The following is an 8,516-nucleotide window of genomic DNA, read 5'->3' as shown; positions in this document are numbered from 1 at the left end:
ATATTCTAATGCACAATGAAATGATAATACCTTAAAAATATTGGCCTAAATAAAGAATATTGTTAAAGTCAAATTTTACTTCCTGATGTTCATGTATTGAAAATTCCACTGCCACATGAACCACATATGTGCTTTTTATTATATTTCCTTTGAATAACAATATCTTTAATTTTAAAAAGCATAACATTCACCAATGACTAAGTGGTCTCGATTTTGGAGGGGGAATATTGTTGGGAAGGCTGCAGAACAATTCCCTAAATGCTGCCTTCTAAGTTTCTGTCTCCCCCTTGTGAGCACTTCTTTTGCGTTGTGGATTTTTTTATCTCCCTGGTCTTAATTTTCCACATTATAGTACAGATGAGACACTTTTAAAGCTTCATTAAAAACATTATGAGAAGTTCTAAAAAATATGGGCTCTCTGACTTGGATAGCTTTTTTGCTCTGCTGTCTGAGTTATGAGTCTGTGCAATATTCTCTTTATCCTTGTATTCACCTCAACACAGAACTCAGCGTCTCACCTGGTCTTCAAAATAATCCATACAAGCACAAGTGAGCACCACAGATACATCTTCAAATCTCTCAGGGAAGAAAAGTGACAAAAGGCTTTCCCCTGCACAGTCAAAGCAAGCAAGTGAACTCCAATTAGGCATTTCAATCTTTTCCTCCACCATTCTGCTACTAAGCCAATCGGCATTCCATGTCCTTCCTACTTCTCCCCTTCACTCCCCCAATATCTTCCTGCCTCACTGGCCTCCTTTTTCCCCTCTCTAAGATTCTCTCTTGTTAGAATTCCTTATCCCTTCATTAGGCAGAACAATTTAATTGCTGTCTTGTGTTACTTGAGCATTTCCTTAGGGTCTCATACTCCAAAAAAAAGTAATTCTTTTGAATAAATATAAATTCTCCCTGAGAGGAATTTGGGGGAATATGATTTTATTCATTTCATTACACAGAATAAATTGGGTAAGTTTGAAAAGTAACGGCTTTCAGTACTAAGAAATTTGGTAAATATATATAAAAAAGAAGAGATTTACCACACTCCAAGTCTTTTTAGCATGAGACAGACACCTCATTGTCACGTTGGCTGATATAGCCTGCCTGGAACTTGTACCTTCCATTCAAAATCTTGTTTCTAAGAAGGCAGATCTCATTGTGATTTACAATGCTAAGAGCCTTTTACCAGCTCGAAGGGATAGGGCCACTCATATTTTTCTTCTCTACCCTGTTGCATAAAGATCATTAATAATGAGATCCTTAATAATAGTCCCCCTTGAGAACAAGCTTTTTTGATAGGTCATAGTTCATGTTGGGAATCTATGCTAATTTTGGGTACATGAGCTCATTTTTTGGCTCACACTATCACTCTCCTCTGTCCTCCCAGTTCTCTGAAATTTATCTCTTATATGTCCCATTTCCTAGTATAATAGCTTCATAAAAATATAACCAATGTAACAGTGTCTTACTTCCATAAATATATCGAAACTACAGCACATTATAAGTATTTTCCATCTATTAGCAAGGTACAGCTCTAAGTGCTTTACATGCAATTAGTTCATTGTAATTCTTAGTTACAGGAAGGATGAGCATTATTATTTTTAAACAGTAAACTAAGGCTCAAAACTCAAAATATTGAGGAATTGTCCACAAAGGATATGAGGCACAAATTCCATCTATGTGATCTCAGCTTCCTATACTCCATATGCTGGCTACCCGAAAGTCATAATAAAGCATGGGGTCCTTATTATTAGTGATGATCTAATCCTACATCCCAGTTTATAGCTCTACAAATTGATTGCAGATGTCTGAACTAATTAGAGCTAGTCTGACCCCAAGCAAGAATTGCTTAATAGTACTTTACATATTCACGGAGAACCAAGAACTATTGTTAATAATTAGGCTTACCAAGGACTTTAAGTACCTTATTCTTTAATGGCGATCTAAAGGGAACCAATAGACTTTTGGGTCACACTTTCTCAGGGATGGGCAGCACATGAACCAACTTACTACCAGTTCTTTACTTAAATGATCAGTGTTTGACACAAACTTTTACTGGCAGAAGAAAGCATGTATGAAATAAAGCTTAGAATGAATAAGATATAAAAAGAGAAGATTTTTGGGAGCATCAGCCTTGTCATGGAGAGAGGCAGGCAGCACAGGTCCACACATCAACTTCAACAACCTGAAGAGTTCCATTAGACTTTTAGGGACCTTGACACAGGCCAAGTTAAGACTTGTGGCTTCAACACAGAAAAGATTTCAGAAAGTGTGGTGGTTTGGATGATAATGTCTCTGATAAGGTCAAATGTTTGAATACTTGGTCCCTAGTTGGTAGACTGCTTGTGTAGGTTTAGGGTGTGGCCTTGCTGATGGAGTATGCTACCAGTGATAGGCTTAGAGGTTTCAAAGACATGGGTCATCCCCAGCTTTTTCTCCCTGCTTATGCTTTTTGTTCAAGCTGTGCGCTTTCAGGTTCCCCCTCTGCCACCATGAACTTATCCTTCTGGGACTGTTCAAGACTAAACAACCCTTTTCTTCTCTAAGTTGCTTTGGCCGCAGTGTTTTATCGCAGCAGTAGAAAAGTGCCTAACAGACTAGCAGCCAGTAGCAGAGCTGGGATTTAAGGAAGGTATTGTATGGATCATGGAAGCGGCTCACTGGACAGAAGAATTTGCTCTGCAAGCACGAGGACCTGAGGTCAGACCTCTCGTCACTCATGTTCAAAGCTGGCATGGCTGCACTTGTGACTAAAGTCTAGAGATGGGAGGAAAGTCTGTAGAAGCAGGAGGATCATTGTGACTTCCTGGCTGCCAGCCTAAGCTCCAGGCTCACCATGAAACCCAGGCTCAAAGGTGTAGAGTATAAAGCAGGGCACCCTATGTCCTCTGGTCTCAGAACTCATAGACATGCACAACTGCACACATGCATATGTAAACACACACACACACACACACACACACACACACACACACGTACTTGAATATAGGCTTAAGCACGAGGGTTAGAGCAGTGGAAGACATTCATGGAGAAAGATAGACATAAGACACCTGCAAGCATGGATTTGGGCTTCCCTAAATGAGAATCACACCTTATGAATTTTCCCCCACACCAGCCATATACAGGATTTTGGTGGGATTTAAAGAGACTAATATTCAAAGGGCTATTAAGAAACCTAGATGGGATCAAGTGGTTCCTGTCAGGTGCCAGACAGGATTAAAATTGATAAGATAAAATCTGGGACACAAGAAGGTAAAATATTCTTATTATAAATAAATAAAATTCAATGGATTTTGCTTCTTTATGATTTTTGAGGTTATTCTGATCATTTTGTCTCCACTTCTCTCCTAACCTTTCCATATGCCTCCTTGCTCTCTTTCAAATTCATAGTCTTTCTTTTAATTGTTGCCACATGCATATAGGTATATACACATATATTCCCAAACATAACTCGCTCATTATAAATAATGTCATTTGCATGCACATCCTCACGGTGATATTGGACAGCCAGGTGGTCATCTCTGAAGACTATTTCTCACACTCTCAGCATTTCTTTCTTTCTTTTTTTTCTTGCAATTCTTTGTGTAGGGTTGAGACTTTGTGGGCTTTTCCTTGTCAACTTTGGCATGTCTATTGTTAGATTTGTTCAGCTCATCTTTAGGAGGTTTGAGATGCATCACTAAGGTTTTGGGGGAAGGAATGAGTTTCTACCCAGTACATATGTATTCAGGTCTTATGCATTGTAATTTTAAAATAAAATATTTCTTGTAGTTGGATTTTCATTTGGGCCACTAGTTCACAAATAATGGCACAGGGACTTATTATTAAATATAAAAGCTTGGCCTTAGCTTAAGTTTTTCTCAACTGGCATTAAAACTTAATTAATCTGTTTCTATTATTCTATGTTTTGTCATGTGGCTCAACTACCTCCCTTCTGTATCATGTTTGGCTTGTTCTGCATCTTGCTGGTATCCCTGCCTCTCTTCTTCTTAGAGTTCTCTCTGTCCCGGGAAGTCCCTCCTAGTCTCTCCTGCCTAACTATTGGGCCATTTAGCTGTTTATTAAAGCAATCAGAAGACACCTAGTGCAGACATAAATCTTTACAGTGCAAAGAAATATTTGAAAGCAATCTCTCTCTCATTTATCTATTCTCTCTCTCTTTACCTATCATCTATCTATGTATCTATCTATGTATTATGTATCTATCTGTAATATCCATATATATATATACTGTTTTGTGTTGTCAAATGTTGTTGATTGTGCTGGAATTTATTTTTATTTTTGGTTGATAAGAGGCTTCAAGCAGACTTCAGGGTGAGAGACTCCTTTCTCCATGTCCCCACAAATTCTCTGTCTTTCAACCCTTCTTCATATGGATCTCAGACAATTTATCTTGTCTATAAGATTTTGCATTAGTCCCTTTAAGATGCTGTAATAAAATACATAAGCCTGGGAAATTCATAGCTCACAGTCTTGAAAGTTAGAAGTTCAAAATCAAGGCAGTAGCAGATAGGATGTCTGATGAGGGTTTATTCTCAAAGATGGTCCTGTGTCCTTATATGGCAGAGGGGGCAAGAGAGATTATTAAAATATTTTTATAAAAGCCTCATTCATGAAAGTAGATTCTTCATTACACAATCATCTTCCACAGAGCCTACTTCTTAATATTATCAGATTGGGTATAATGGTATAACCTGTAAAAATTTAGAGGACACCAACTCTCTCTTTTTAATATAATCTATTTTATGCATTTGTTTGTATTTCCTTCATGTATGTATATGCAACTTGTGCTTGACTGGTGTCCAAAGAAATAAAAAAAGGTTGACTCCTTTATAAATGAAATTGCAGACCGTTATGAGCTTCCATGTGGGTGCTGGGAATTGAATCTAAGATCTCTGGAAGAGTAGTAGTTTAGTGGGTTTTCTTAACCCAAGAATCATCCTTCCAGTCCATGACACCAACTATAACACAATAGTAACATTAAACCAAGTATCTTGATAACAGCAAAAACAAACAGCATGAAAATAACGATTACAACAGCCTAAAGAGGGATCACTAAAAGAAAAACTGCATCCTTTGAGGTATGATCTAAGGCTAACCCAGACAAACTTCTCTTTCCCTGAGAATTTTCAGATGCTTTTGCCTGGATGTCGTGGACATATGATATGGTACTGACAGTTAAGTTGCAGTGCCCTCTACAAATGTGTCCTGTGCATTTCATGATGTTGCTTGGCTTTTCTATGTTTTCCATTGTGGTTTGTCACCTGTCCCTACTGTGTATAAAACAGAGATCTACAGAACGGAGCAAGACACGTTTTTGTTGTTGTTCTGTTTTGATGTTGGTTGTTCTTTGCAGTGATTACTAATATAAAAAGAAAGTCTTGAGTTTTGGAGCAGCAAGATCCATATACGCAAACACTGGAATCATTTACAAAATGTATGTCTTTCTCAATGAATTATTTTATCACTAACTCCAAAGCGTTACACTTAGTGTTACAAACCCCAAAGCACATAAGAGCCAGACAAACACATCAAATAGTCAATAAGGGACAGGAATGTAGCATGACACAGTGTTCTTTGTAATTGGAACTTTTTATTGTGTGATGAGAGAAAGCTTCTCCTTTCACTGTACAGCTACACAACTGTGATGGAATTGTCTTTTGAGTAACAAGGCAGAAGTAGCCAGGCTCTGATCTGGGGGAACTTTGTTGGGTATAACAACTTTTTCTCCCTGTGGCAGTCCACTTAGTAAGTATGTAAACCTTATCATTCTGTGTGCTCTCGGTCTGCAGCATTCAGCTCTTAAAGTGTTGCGAGAAAGAGCTAGAGACAGTCTACAATGGAATTTGGGCGGCCATGTGCTATAAAGCCCAGTGTACACAGCCATGCAGGGGTGATGGATCAGACTTGATTTATAGGTTGCCATTGCCTGTTCTGGGTTTGGAGGAAGCTTGACAGGCAGACAGTGTGGTAAGTTGAAAAGTCAAACCTGGGTTTAGATTTTGAATTATTGCAACAGAGAAAGAGAGTGTGGCTTGAGGGTCTGAATCATGATCGTGACAGGAGAAGAGGCTGGAGTCAGAGGGAAGAACCATGTCAGGCATCCTATTGCTTGTGAAATTGACTGAAGGTTTTAACCTGAGGCATGTGTGCAACATTCAGAGCTTTACAAAAATATGCCAAAATATAGTCCATGTAAATACACAGGGCAAAGAGATGTATGAGGATGAGGTCATGCAAATATTCAGAATGGAGCCTGGTAAAGTAGCTCACCTAGATCAGGGGACTGAGGCAGGATGATTATCATGAGTCCAGTGTACATAATGAGTTTTAAACCCACCTAGGATAAGAGTGAGATCATGTTTAAAAAGTGTTCAAAATAACAGAAATGCTGTTAGTAAAGTGTATCGGGTAAAACAGGTCTCGATACCCTATTTCCATCCCTTACTGGTGACATCAGTCTGGCTGAATTATAGTGGATGGATTAGGAGTGTGGCTTCTGCTCTTGCTTATGCCCTCTCTTCATTATGTCTTTGTTTTGTGATTTCAAAACAGCGTTAAAATTAAACCCTAAGATTATACCAGCTTTTTCCCACTGAGCGATTTATTCTCATTTCTTCCACAATTTTAGCTAATGTAATTACCAGTGGGAGCTGCATTTTTGAAAACATACTTGCATCAGATTAATCACCGACAGGCTAGCTACAGAGTGTCAATCATGTACCTTTCAAACCGGTTAGACCGAGTGACTCATATGTACTGTAAGGTCTTTGCAGTAGCTCATCCTCATGTCTCACGTCCACTGATTCACAGCAGGGCCCAACTGAAGAGCAGTACCAGAATTGAGAGGCAGAAAGACAAGGAGGCAGAAGCTGAACTCTGGTGACGCAGAAGACAAGAAGCAAAGAGTGGTGCTTATAGAGAAAATCTACAGATTCCTTTGCAAACCGCATTTCCTGCAGGGAAAACAATACCTTTATTTTCTTTAAAATGCCTTGGTTTAAAGGAATGTTCTAATTATTAGAAAGTAAATTTTTATCATATAATCATGATTGTCTGCTTTGGTTCTGCATATCCCTGTTCCTGAATGCACATTTTATTAGAAGTACATCCTAAGGGAAAACATCAGAAAAGCCTTGATGTAACTAACACCTTATAGCAAGCAGCTCAAATGCCCGAATCTCATAACGTCTCTTGCTCTTCTCTCCTGGCTACATGAGCTACCAATAAATAACCAAAGCCAGTGAGCTTCATAGTTAAAAAAAAAATTACTGAAAGTAATTGGGGTGATCCAAAAGGGGGAAAAGAACATGGTTATTTAAAGAGGAATTTGGGACAAAAGGAGAAGGATTAACCACAGATTCATGTTCGTCACCCAGATGCAGACTTGTTGAACCACTTTTGTACAGGACGGGAACTTTGCAGGCAGAGCTTATGTGTGCAAATGACGAGGTTAATAGTAAATCAGTTTCACATGGGAGCCAATAAAAATGATTCTCTTAAAAACTGGAAGACACAATTTTCTATGACTCTTTTTTTTGCTAAAAAATTCAGATAAGCCATATATTAAAAATCTGCGAATGACTAAGTAAATATAGATACACTCATGAAGGAATATTTGCATATGCTAACTATGTTATGAATCTGTAGTACTGTTAAAAATCTTTGGGTATGTTAACAAATTGTAACCTTTCTAGGCCATCTCAGTTCTAGTAGAAGAAAAAAAAACATCATATAAACATACTTAGTGAAGTTCATATAGATTTTAATAATTCATGAATCCTTTCCAGCATGGTTTATTTTATGCTAAATTTTCTAATGTAAAACTTTATTGCTTTATTTTCTCAAACCCTGGAGAATAGAAAAGATTTTTCTTCTTTATTCCAAAGATAAAGTAACACGAGGTCAATAGGTTCTGTGAGCAGAGAATACAAGAACAACTGCAAACCAAGTGTAACCATTAATAAAACCTCACTACATTCAATCAATTTAATACTTGCAGTCAAAGAAAGCTCTTGGCTTCTTTCAGTTAGCTCTTTCCTGTTTGCCCTACGTTCTTCCTTCTTGCTCTTTACTCAGACACTTGATGGCTGCTCATGAATTCCGAGACCCAGTCCTCAGTCCTTTGCTTTTAACTCACAGAACTATCACTCAGGATCCATGTTTCCTCTGTTGTCTTGCCCATGTTTCTAATTTTCTATGGAGTATTTCCACTTAAAGTTTTAATCATCCCAAACTCAAGTTCACAACACAGCCTACTCTTGTTTCATAGCTATATGAATTATTTGTGCTTTTTGCCCTCCAGATGGTGAGTGATCAATCATTTCTCCTGCTTCCCCCTATGCCATTTTTAATGCCAGCAGAGCTCTGACTTAACTTTTATTATAGCCTTTACTCGAGCTCCCTCTTATTCTAAGAGGTAGCTCTGCATCCCAAACCTCATGCCATCCCATGAAGCTCTGTTCAAACTATTATTTTTTCTCATTTCTCACTCACTGACTTGCACGCTTGCTCATGGCTAT

Source organism: Microtus oregoni, unplaced genomic scaffold, assembly GCF_018167655.1.
Source record: "Microtus oregoni isolate MIOR12 unplaced genomic scaffold, Mior012 000086F_ref0000336, whole genome shotgun sequence".
Classification (NCBI taxonomy): Eukaryota; Metazoa; Chordata; class Mammalia; order Rodentia; family Cricetidae; genus Microtus; species Microtus oregoni.
The sequence above is the reverse complement of the archived record's forward strand: the minus strand, read 5'-3'. Positions refer to the sequence as shown.